General features: G+C 41.2%; 1 pseudogene; it reads left to right on the top strand.

Moving 5' to 3' along the window:
• The first annotated feature begins 805 nt into the window (after nucleotides 1-805).
• Nucleotides 806-2,502, top strand: LOC112869331 (transmembrane protein 59 pseudogene; annotated as a pseudogene).
• Nucleotides 2,503-12,722: the final 10,220 nt, after the last annotated feature.

Genomic DNA, 12,722 nt, shown 5'->3' with positions numbered 1-12,722 from the left:
AAGCAGTGACTTTGTTTAATGCTGTATCTCAGCACTGGAAATAGTGCCTAGAACACAGTAGAGACTTGATAGATATTTATTGAGTGAATGAATGTACAAAGCCAGGCAAGGCCATGCTAAATTCCATAATGAAATGATTTTGAAGAGTAGAAGATGAGTTGGCATTGAGACCCAGTTAAACCGTAAGCATTTGGGGATTTAAACCCCTTTCCTTTGCTTCCTGGCTTCACCCCTGTGCTGTAAGAGGAACAAAGGAAATGATCCAGAGTATCGGTCTCCTCGATTCTTTCTAGTATCCAGTGTCTTTTCCCTTTACTTTGGCAGCTCTGTGTGAGTGTGAGTTTTGCATTCATCTTTTAGCTGCTGGGAAGAAAAGATAAACTGAATGAAAGAATGAACATTTAAATGAGTAAATAGGAACGTTCTCAGTGGATGCTTGAAGATGTGTATCAGTCATCCCCTTGGAGAGTCACAAATGGCCTGCAAAGCATTGTTGAAATTATAAACAAGATTCTCCCAAATCTGGTACATGACAGATCTATAGTATATCTGTAATAAAAATACATGTTTTAAAAAAGATATGTCTTTGAAAAACCCAGAGATCCTTATCTATATTTATCTCAGGACTCCTTCTCCCATATAGAACCTAGATCATTTCAATGTATTGCTATTGGTATTTTTCAGAAGGTCACTCACAGGGGATTAAGCTTGAGTGCTTGTGCATTGTGCCATTGAGTCCGTACAGATATTTTGGGTTACTATTTGTCAAAACTGAAAGATTATTTTCAATAATCAAGAAGCTTATCTTAAAAATATTAATGTTTTTCAAAAAAATTCCTGATTTAAAAGTTATATGAATATATATAAAATGCATGTTTAAGAATACATATATACATATATACACATATACACACAGAGAGACACACACAAATCAATTATAAAAAGCTGTTGTAACAAATCAACATGTATTTGTGGTTGTGAAACTTGATTGTAAAACACATATTAACTTGCTTTGTAAAGAATGAAGGGTGGTCAGAGGGAAACAAAATGGCAGCGCCAAAGGGGAGCCTCTGGGTCAGGGCCCAATTGGGGTTCCCGCCACTGCTGCTGCTGACCATGGCCCTGGCGGGAGGCTCGAGGACCACTTGGGCTGAACTGTTTGACTCGGCCTTGGGTGATATGGCATCTTATCACTGGGCCTGTCAGTTGACCTTCCTCTTACATACCTACCCCAAGGAAGAGGAGTTGTACGCATGTCAGAAAGGTCGCAGGCTGTTTTCAATTTGTCAATTTGTGGATGATGAAATTGGTTTAAATTGGACCAAAATGGAATGTTGAATCTGCATGTAGAGAAGCACATTCTCAATCTGGTAAGCAATATGCTTCACATCTTGGTTGCCAGGACCAGCTGCCATTTGCTGAACTGAGACAAGAACAGCTCATGCTCCTAATGCCAAAAATGCATCTATTCTTCCCTCTAACTCTGGTAAGGTCCTTCTGGAGTGACATGATGGACTCTGAACAGAGCTTCATAACCTCTCCATGGACGTTTTATCTTCAAGCTGATGATGGAAAAATAGTTATATTCCAGTCTAAGCCAGAAACCCAGTATGCATCACAGTTGGAGCAGGAGCCAACAAATTTGAAAGAATTGTGCCTACACAAAATGTCCTATCTGCAAACGAGAAGTTCACAAACACATAGGAAGTGTCTTGAAGATGGAGAAAGTGATGGCTTTTTAAGATGTTTCCCTCTTAACTCTGGGTGGATTTTAACCACAACTCCTGTCCTCTCGGTGATGGTATTGCTCTGGACTTGTTGTGCAACTGTTGCTACAGCTGTGGAGCAGTATGTTCCCTCTGAGGAGCTGAGTATCTATGGTGACTTGGAATTTGTGAACGCACAAAAGCTAAACAGATATCCAGCTTCTTCTCTTGTGGTTGTTAGATGGAAAGCTGGACTATGAAGAAGCAGGGCCTCTACCTACAAAAGTGAATCTTGCTCATTCAGAAATTTTAGTGTTTTTTTTTCTTTTTTAAAGAAAAGGGTAATAGACATCTAAATTTCCATTCCTCATAGAGCTTTTAAAAATGGTTTCATTGGTGGGGTGCCTGGGTGGCCTAGTTGGCTAAGCACCCGACTTCTGCTCAGGTCATGATCTCACGGCTTGGGTTTGAACCCCTGTCAGGCTCTGTGCTGACAGCTCGGAGCCTGGAGCCTGCTTCAGATTCTGTGTCTTTTTCTCTCTCTGTCCCTCCCCAGCTCATGCTCTGTCTTTCTTTCTCTTTCTCAAAAATAAATACACATTAAAATTTTCTTAAATAAAAAAACAAATAAAAAATGATTTCATTGGATATAGGGCTTAGACATCACTATAAAATGCAAATAAATTTACCCAAATCTGTGAAGACTGTATTTGCTGTAACTTTATCTGTAAGTTTTTTTTCTAGTAATTTAAGAGATGGGTATTTGAGATCACATTTTTATTTTACTTATAGCTGTGGCTATTCTATTATTTACATTGTTTTTGTTTGTTTTCTTTCTTAGCCAAAATCTGTGAGCTATTGCTCTTTCCCATCTCCTAGACCATGATACTGTCACTTTAGTTAATAAATTGAACACTCAGTAGCATTTGATGCTTCTGCTCAGAAATGGCCCACAAGCTGTATTTTGAAATTTAGCAGGAAATGCCCTTTTATGACACTAGATTTTCAGTTGTACTGATGGAAATCATTAAAATGTTATTTGAAAAAAAAAAGAGAACAAAAGGTTATAGGAAGGTATTATATTATGTGTGCATAATATTTTCCTAGATAGAAGAAACTACATAAGTGTTTTGTTCTGTTGTCTTGCGTGTACTTTGACCCATGATTATTTGGACAGATTTTGAGTTATTTCCCTTGGTAGGAAATAACCAAGGCTACGCATCTGCAAGGTTTCAGGCCAAGGTAATGGATATAGCCTAGAGCCCTGAAAGCTTTTTCTTGGGGCAGCTCCCCTGAGGTATAAAGAATTTGAGTGTAAATCATGCCCTGGCCAGCAAAAAGCCATCTCTTAGTCACTGAGCTGACGTGCCAAGACCTCTTCTCTTGCCAGGGATAGGTTTGATGTGTAGACCTCAGGACTGTGGGTTCAGTATGCTGTGTGTGTCACTCAACACCATGCCATATCTTCCCTGTCATCATGCAAAATGAATAGCATGAACATTTTGGGAGCTGTGGCCCTTCTGTCATTGAATGGTTGCTCACCAGCTTCAGAAGGAATGCACTGACATTAGCAAAATCCTTAAGGAGAAGAAATGAGGAAACCAAAGATGAGAAAACAGCAAGGCTGCAGAAATGTGAGTGCACACAATGCTAAGTGTCTCTCTGGATTGCTATTATTTGTTCCTGAGGATCTTTCAAGAGGATAGAAACTGCAATAAAAAAATAAGGGAATTTGGGGTTTTTAGCCTGAATAAGCAAGGCTATAGGTGCCATTTAGATGGCCATTTAAATGGGTCAGGTTAAATGCGGATTCTTCCCTGCTCCCAAAGCCTGTAGAATAGATATAAACTTAAACAGTTTAGTAGCAGCCAGAATACACATTAACTATAAAAACATAACTTTTAGGACCTGTAGTTCCCAACCAGGAGGTGCAACAGAATCATCTGGGATTCTTTTTCAGAATAAATGTGCCTGGACCTCATCTCAGGTTAACTTTTTTGTAAGGTGGACTGGAGAATCAGCATTTTAGTTTGGATTTACCATTGGGTTGACCCCTCCTCCGTTTTCATCTTTTGAAGCACTTGGTTCCTTGACAAGATTTTCCCAGTCAATGTGGACCTAACTTCCTTATTGGCTCACATGTGGCAGGAAGTTGGCCCACTACATATACCCAGCACAGGACCTGGTAGTGAGGGGAGAGATGATTTTTTTTGAAAGGCCAGCAGAGGGAGCTGAGAAACAAGTTTTCCTCTTGCCTCGTATTCCTGTGGCTGTGGAGGTCGACAGGTAATTTTTCTCTCCCAGATTATAATTTGGAACAGATTAAATCAAGATCCGAATATTCTGGAATTTGGCAAGTGAGTGCGCCAGGTATTTCAGTCTCACTTTGCCTCCTTGAGCCAGCCATGTTGCCCTTGTCTCTGAGGGATACAAGCACAAATGTAATACACTGTGCCACTGTGGATGTCTGCTCTGTCTCATGACCCTCTTCGGGAGGGAGACAAAGACAGCAGAATCAAATTGGACTCTGGGTTACAAGACAAAATGGCCAATACGTTTCTTTTCTCTTCAGGTTTTTTCCCTAATAAGTTAAAGAATGACTTTCTTAGGGTGATAGTGTTATTCTTTTTTGAGGGATGCCTTGTTGACGATCCTGACTACAAGCTCCTCCATTTGACCCAAAAAGGAAACAACAGCTAATTACTCGAGACAGAGAGCAGGTTGCATTTTTGCTAGGTCTGAAGATAAGTGAAATAGGTAATTTATAAATGAAAAGGAGAATCAGCCACAGAATGGGAGGGAAAAAAAAGATAATAATTCAACCTAGCCTTACAATTGCAAAGAGAAATGAAGAAACTTAAAAAAAAAAAAAGATAAAACCTGAATTGCAAAATTCAGGTTGTGCTGAATGTGCTGATGAATAGAATCCATTCAATTCCTGAGCAAATGAAATAATAACAGTAAGCTTGTAATCATGGTAGATCTTCAGATTATTTTCTGGGTATTAGTGGGAAATGACCAGAACTAAATGGAACATAAGTATTATTTGAATCAGCGTCCCTATTCTTTGGATGGTGAATGCAACAGTGATTTTAGAGTGAATCAGGCTAAAAATAGCTGTAGGGCTTTTTTTTTAAATATGAAATTTACTGTCAAATTGGTTTCCATACAACACCCAGTGCTCATCCCAACAGGTGCCCTCCTCAATACCCATCACCCACCCTCCTCTCCCTCCCACCACCTATCAACCCTCAGTTTGTTCTCGGGTTTTTTTCTTCTTTTTTTTTTTTTCTTCTCAGTTTTTAAGAGTCTCTTATGTTTTGGCTCCCTCCCTCTCTAACCTTTTTTTTTCCCTTCCCCAATGGTCTTCTGTTAAGCTTCTCAGGATCCACATAAGAGTGAAAACATATGGTATCTGTCTTTCTCTGTATGACTTATTTCACTTAGCATAACACTCTCCAGTTCCATCCACGTTGCTCAAAAGGCCATATTTCATTCTTTCTCATTGCCACGTAGTATTCCATTGTGTATATAAACCACAATTTCTTTTTTTTTTTTAACTACAATTTCTTTATCCATTCATCAGTTGATGGACATTTAGGCTCTTTCCATAATTTGGCTATTGTTAAAAGTGCTGCTATAAACATTGGGGTACAAGTTCCCCCATGCATCAGCACTCCTGTATCTCTTGGGTAAATTCCTAGCAGTGCTATTGCTGGGTCATAGGGTAGATCTATTTTTATTTATTTTATTTATTTATTTATTTATTTATTTATTTATTTTTAAATATTTTTTAAAATTAAATTTCCATCTTTTTTTTTTTAATATATGAAATTTATTGTCAAATTGGTTTCCATACAACACCCAGTGCTCATCCCAAAAGGTGCCCTCCTCAATACCCATCACCCACCCTCTCCTCCCTCCCACCCCCCATCAACCCTCAGTTTGTTCTCAGTTTTTAACAGTCTCTTATGCTTTGGCTCTCTCCCACTCTAACCTCTTTTTTTTTTTTTTTTCCTTCCCCTCCCCCATGGGTTCCTGTTAAGTTTCTCAGGATCCACATAAGAGTGAAAACATATGGTATCTGTCTTTCTCTGTATGGCTTATTTCACTTAGCATCACACTCTCCAGTTCCATCCACGTTGCTACAAAAGGCCATATTTCATTCTTTCTCATTGCCACGTAGTATTCCATTGTGTATATAAACCACAATTTCTTTATCCATTCATCAGTTGATGGACACTTAGGCTCTTTCCATAATTTGGCTATTGTTGAGAGTGCTGCTATAAACATTGGGGTACAAGTGCCCCTATGCATCAGTACTCCTGTATCCCTTGGATAAATTCCTAGCAGTGCTATTGCTGGGTCATAGGGTAGGTCTATTTTTAATTTTCTGAGGAACCTCCACACTGTTTTCCAGAGCGGCTGCGCCAGTGTGCATTCTAACCAACAGTGCAAGAGGGTCCCCGTTTCTCCACATCCTCTCCAGCATCTATAGTCTCCTGATTTGTTCATTTTAGCCACTCTGACTGGCATGAGGTGATATCTGAGTGTGGTTTTGATTTGTATTTCCCTGATGAGGAGCGACGTTGGGCATCTTTTCATGTGCCTGTTGGCCATCTGGATGTCTTCTTTGGAGAAGTGTCTATTCATGTTTTCTGCCCATTTCTTCACTGGATTATTTGTTTTTCAGGTGTGGAGTTTGGTGAGTTCTTTATAGATTTTGGGTACTAGCCCTTTGTTTGATATGTCATTTGCAAATATCTTTTCCCATTCCATTGGTTGCCTTTTAGTTTTGTTGCCTTTAGTTTAGTTTTGTTGCCTTTTAGTTTGTTTTTGCCTTTTAGTTTAGTCCTTTGCAGTGCAGAAGCTTTTTATCTTCATGGGGTCCCAATAGTTCATTTTTGCTTTTAATTCCCTTGCCTTTGGGGATGTGTCACGTACGAAATTGCTGCGGCTGAGGTCAGGGAGGTTTTTTCCTGCTTTCTCCTCTAGGGTTTTGATGGTTTCCTGTCTCACATTCAGGTCCTTTATCCATTTTGAGTTTGTTTTTGTGAATGGTGTAAGAAAGTGGTCTAGTGTCATCCTTCTGCGTGTTGATGTCCAGTTCTCCCAGCACCATTTGTTAAAGAGACTGTCTTTTTTCACTGGATATTCTTTCCTGCTTTGTCAAAGATTAGTTGGCCATACATTTGTGGGTCTACTTCTGGGGTTTCTATTCTATTTCATTGGTCTATGTGTCTGTTTTTGTGCCAATACCAAGCTGTCTTGATGATGACAGCTTTGTAGTAGAGGCTAAAGTCTGGGATTGTGATGCCTCCTGCTTCAGTCTTCTTCTTCAAAATTACTTTCGGTATTCAGGCCTTTTGTGGTTCCATACAAATTTTAGGATTGCTTGTTCTAGCTTCGAGAAGAATGCTGGTGCAATTTTGATTGGGATTGCATTGAATGTGTAGATAGCTTTGGGTAGTATTGACATTTTAACAATATTTATTCTTCCAATCCATGAGCACGGAACGTTTTTCCATTTCTTTATATCTTCTTCAATTTCCTTCATAAGCTTTCCATAGTTTTCAGCATACAGATCTTTTACATCTTTGGTTAGGTTTATTCCCAGGTATTTTATGCTTCTTGGTGCAATTGTGAATGGGGTAAGTTTCTTTATTTGTCTTTCTGTTGCTTCATTATTAGTGTATAAGAATGCAACTGATTTCTGTACATTGATTTTGTATCCTGCGACTTTGCTGAATTCATGTATCAGTTGTAGCAGACTTTTCGTGGAGTCTATCGGGTTTTCCATGTACGATATCATGTCATCTGCAAAAAGTGAAAGATTGACTTCATCATTGGCAATTTTGATGCCTTTGATTTCCTTTTGTTGTCTAATTGCTGATGCTAACACTTCCAATACTATGTTAAACAACAGCGGTGAGAGTGGACATCCCTGTCGTGTTCCTGATCTCAGGGGGAAAGCTCTCAGTTTTTCCCTGTTGAGGATGATATTAGCTGTGAGCTTTTCATAAATGGCTTTTATGATGTTTAAGTATGTTCCTTCTATCCCAACTTTCTCGAGGGTTTTTATTAAGAAAGGATGCTGAATTTTGTCAATTGCTTTTTCTGCATTGATTGACAGGATCATATGGTTCTTATCTTTTCTTTTATTAATGTGATGTATCACATTGATTGATTTGCAAATGTTGAACCAGCCCTGCAGCCCAGGAATGAATCTCACTTGATCATGGTGTATAACTCTTTTTACATGCTGTTGAATTTGATTTGCTAGTATCTTATTGAGAATTTTTGCATCCATATTCATCAGGGATATTGGCCTGTAGTTTTCTTTTTTTGCTGGGTCTCTGTCTGGTTTAGGAATCAAAGTAATGCTGGCTTCATAGAATGAGTCTGGAACTTTTCCTTCCCTTTCTATTTTTTGGAATAGCTTGAGAAGGATAGGTATTATCTCGCTTTAAATGTCTGGTAGAATTCCCCTGGAAGCCATCTGGTCCTGGACTCTTATTTGTTGGGAGATTTTTGATAACTGATTCAATTTCTTTGCTGGTTATGAGTCTGTTCAAGTTTTCTATTTCTTCCTGCTTGAGTTTTGGAAGCGTGTGGCTGCTTAGGAATTTGTCCATTTCTTCCAGGTTGTCCAATTTGTTGGCATATAATTTTTCATAGTATTCCCTGATAGTTGCTTCTATTTCTGAGGGATTGGTTGTAATGATTCCATTTTAATTCATGATTTTATCTATTTGGGTCATCTCCCTTTTCTTTTTGAGAAGCCTGGCTAGAGGTTTGTCAATTTTGTTTATTTTTTCAAAAAACCAACTCTTGGTTTCATTGATCTGCTCTACAGTTTTTTTAGATTCTGTAGTGTTTATTTCTGCTCTTATCTTTATTATTTCTCTTCTTCTGCTGGGTTTGGGGTGTCTTTGCTGTTTTGCTTCTATTTCCTTTAGGTATGCTGTTAGATTTTGTATTTGGGATTTTTCTTGTTTCTTGAGATAGGCCTGGATTGCAATGTATTTTCCTCTCAGGACTGCCTTTGATGCATCCCAAAGCGTTTGGATTGTTGTATTTTCATTTTAATTTGTTTCTATATATTTTTAAATTTCTCCTCTCATTGCCTGGTTGACCCATTCATTCTTTAGTAGGGTGTTCTTTAACCGCCATGCTTTTGGAGGTTTTCCAGACTTTTTCCTATGGTTGATTTCAAGCTTCATAGCACTGTGGTCAGAAAGTATGTGTGCACTCGAGAAGAAAGTATATTCTGTTGCTCTGGGATGCAGAGTTCTAAATATATCTGTCAAGTCCATCTGATCCAATGTATCATTCAGGGCCCTTGTTTCTTTATCGATCCTGTGTCTAGATGATCTATCCATTGTTGTAAGTGGAGTATTAAAGTCCCCTGCAACTACCACATTCTTATCAATAAGGTTGCTTATATTTGTGATTAATTGTTTTATATATTTGGGGGCTCCCGTATTCAGCACATAGACATTTATAATTGTTAGCTCTTCCTGATGGATAGACCCTGTAATTATTATATAATGCCCTTCTTCATCTCTTGTTACAGCCATTAATTTAAAGTCTAATTTGTCTGATATAAGTAGGACTACTGCAGATTTCTTTTGACTTCAAGTAGCATGATATATAGTTCTCCATCCCCTCACTTTCAATCTGAAGGTGTCCTCAGGTCTAAAATGAGTCTCTTTTAGACAGCAAATAGATGGGTCTTGTTTTTTTTATCCATTCTGATACCCTATGTCTTTTGGTTGGAGCATTTAGTCCATTTACATTCAGTGTTATTATAGAAAGATATAGGTTTAGAGTCATTGTGATATCTGTAGGTTTCATGCTTGTAGTGATGTCTCTGGTACTTTGTGGTCCTTGCAACATTTCACTCACAGAATCCCCCTTAGGATCTCTTGTAGGGCTGGATTTGTGGTGATGAATTCCTTCAGTTTTTGTTTGTTTGGGAAGACCTTTATCTCTCCTTCTATTCTGAATGACAGACTTGCTGGATAAAGTATTCTCGGCTGCATATTTTTTTCTGTTCATCACATTGAAGATTTCCTGCCATTCCTTTCTGGCCTGCCAAGTTTTAGTAGATAGATCCGTCATTAGTCTTACTGGTCTCCCTTTATATGTTAGAGCGTGTTTATCCCTAGCTGGTTTCAGAACTTTCTCTTTATCCTTGTATTTTGCCAGTTTCATTATGATATGTCATGCAGAAGAGTGATTCAAGTTACGTCTGAAGGGAGTTCTCTGTGCCTCTTGGATTTCAATGCATTTTTCCTTCCCCAGATCAGGGAAGTTCTCAGCTATGATTTGTTCAAGTACACCTTCAGCCCCTTTCTCTTTCTCTTCCTCTTCTGGAATTCCTATTATACGGATATTGTTGCGCTTCATTGCATCACTTAGTTCTCTAATTCTCCCCTCATACTCTTGGATTTTTTTTATCTCTCTTTTTCTCAGCTTCCTCTTTTAGCATAATTTTATCTTCTACTTCACCTATTCTCTCCTCTGCCTCTTCAATCCAAGCTGTGGTTGCCTCCATTTTATTTTGCACCTCATTTATAGCATTTTTAGCTCCTCGTGACTGTTTCTTAGTCTCTTGATCTCTGTAGCAATAGATTCTCTGCTGTCCCCTATACTTTTTTCAAGCCCAGCGATTAATTTTATGCCTATTATTTTAAATTCGTGCTCCGTTATATTGCTTAAACCATTTTTGATCAATTCGTTAGCTGTTGCTACTTCCTGGAGTTTCTTTTGAGGAGAAATCTTCCGTTTCGTCATTTTGGATAGTCCCTGGAGTGGCGCTGAACTGCAGGGCACTTCCCCTGTGATGTCTGGAGTAACTTGTGTTGGTGGGCGGGGCCGCAGTCAGACCTGATATCTGCCCCCAGCCCACCACTGGGGCCACAATCAGACTAGTGTGTACCTTATCTTCCCCTCTCCCAGGGGCAGGACTCACTGTGGAGTGGTGTGGCCCTTATCTGGGCTACTTGCACACTGCCAGGCTTGTGGTGCTGCTTCTATGGGATCTGGCATATTAGCCAGGGTGGATCCTCAAGGTGTACAGGGGCGGAAGGGGCAGGCTTAGCTCTCTTTGCCGCCAGTGGTCCCCTGCGGGAGGGGCCCTGCGGCACCTGGACGGAGGCAGACAGACCCATTGGAGGGATGGATCCACAGAAGCACAGAGTTGGGGGTTTGCGTGGTGCAAGCAAGTTCGGTGACAGAAACTGGTTCCCTTTGGGATTTCAGCTGGGGGATGGGTGAAGGAGATGGCGCTGGCCAGTGCCTTTGTTCCCCACCGGGCTGAGCTCCATCTTCCAGGGCTCAACAACTCTCCCTCCCCGTGTCCTTCGCCCTCCCGCTCTCCGAGCAGAGCTGTTAACTTATAACATTCCAGATGTTAAGTCCCACTGGCTGTCAGAACTCATGCAGTCCGGCCCCTCTGCTTTTGCAAGTCAGACTTGGGGATTTTGCCTTGCCGGGCTGGCTGCCCCTCCACCGCCCCGACTTCCTCCCACCAGTCCGTGTAGCGCACTGCCTCTCTGCCCTTCCTACCCTCTTTTGTGGGCCTCTTGTCTACACTTGGCTCTGGAGAGTCTGTTCTGGTAGTCTTCTGGCCACTTTCTGGGTTATTTAGGCAGATGTGGGTGGAATCTAAGTGATCAGCAGGAAGTGGTGAGCCCAGCATCCTCCTAGGCCACCATCTTCCTCATGATCGATGATCATCTGTCATGGATGCTGTCTGCAGGCCCCTTTTCACCGCCAGGCCTGGGCTCCGGATGGCGGGCACCTAGTCCCCTGAGTGGTCTGGGAGAAACCCGAGGGCGCCCGAGGGCGCCCGAGGGCGCCTGCGGCCCCTCAGCATGCAGACCCGGAGGGCGTGCAGAAGCCCCCTCCTCCCTGAGCCTTGAGGGCCCAAAGCCAGGACGCCGTGGGAGCCCCCGTGGCCCCGGAGAAGCGCCCTCCGAGGCCCTTGTGCGGCTCGTGCAGGCCAAGGGCCGCCCATGCACGCGCCTGTCTCCTTGCTGCCCACACAACCCAGGGCTTTTATTTATTTATCTACTTATTTATTTACACAGAAAGACCTCTGTGATGGGTCAGATTTCACTTCTCTGTGATTTCTGTGTAGATAAATGCCAGCTGAGGAACTCTCGGAGTTGTTCTATCTAAAGGACACACTCAGTTTTTGGCCTAAAGCTTCCTGCACAGGAAACTCTGGACACTGGCAGCTCACCACCTCTTCCAGGAAGATGTCTCTGAGTGACAGCTCCTTCTCGGGAGGTCAGGACCCTCAGGCACCTGGAAGCTTCATAGGGTTGAAATATTTGCTCCCTGATGTGAGCTTGGTGGCCTTTTCTAGAAATATAATATATTATATTACATATAATATATTATGTTATATAATATAATCTTATATAACAGGGTGACAACTGGGGGCTGATGTGCTCTTTGAGATGTAGGTGAAATACCTTCTCTGAGTCTCCTTGGCCTTCTGTTCCCTCTTAGGTGGTCTGGGGCATCCCATGTCAAATGTGAAACAGAGATGCTTTAGTTTCCACCACAAAATATCACTCACACAGCATGGATAAGACTCTTAGCTGAAGAGGGTCCTGGGAAAGTGATGAAGGATGTCCATGCGAGCTCAAAATGCAGCCCATTCCTCCCATGGTACCCATTTTTTTTCTTCCTCCTCTCTGTTCTCCACTGGATTTCCTGGGGAGGTCTGACAGCTTCTCCCCTTGTTTGCAGAGTGTTTTAGCCTTTTTCTCTTGAGCCTGGGTGCTGGCCTTCATGGAGGTATGTGGTGGTGGTGGTGATGGTAGTGGCCTGGGAGGAGTGGAGGTGAACTTCTCCCTAGGTTCTTTTCAAATTATTTTTCCAAAGAGAAAGAGTGCCATTCTTTATTTTTTTCTTTTAAATTTATTTATTTATTTTGAGAGAGAGAGGGTGGGTTGGGGAGGGGCAGAGAAAGACGGAGAGAGAGACAGGGAGAATCCC

This window comes from Puma concolor, chromosome A3 (assembly GCF_028749965.1).
Source record: "Puma concolor isolate L17-30 chromosome A3, mPumCon1.1.hap2, whole genome shotgun sequence".
NCBI lineage: Eukaryota > Metazoa > Chordata > Mammalia > Carnivora > Felidae > Puma > Puma concolor.
This window is presented reverse-complemented; position numbering and strand designations above follow the sequence as displayed.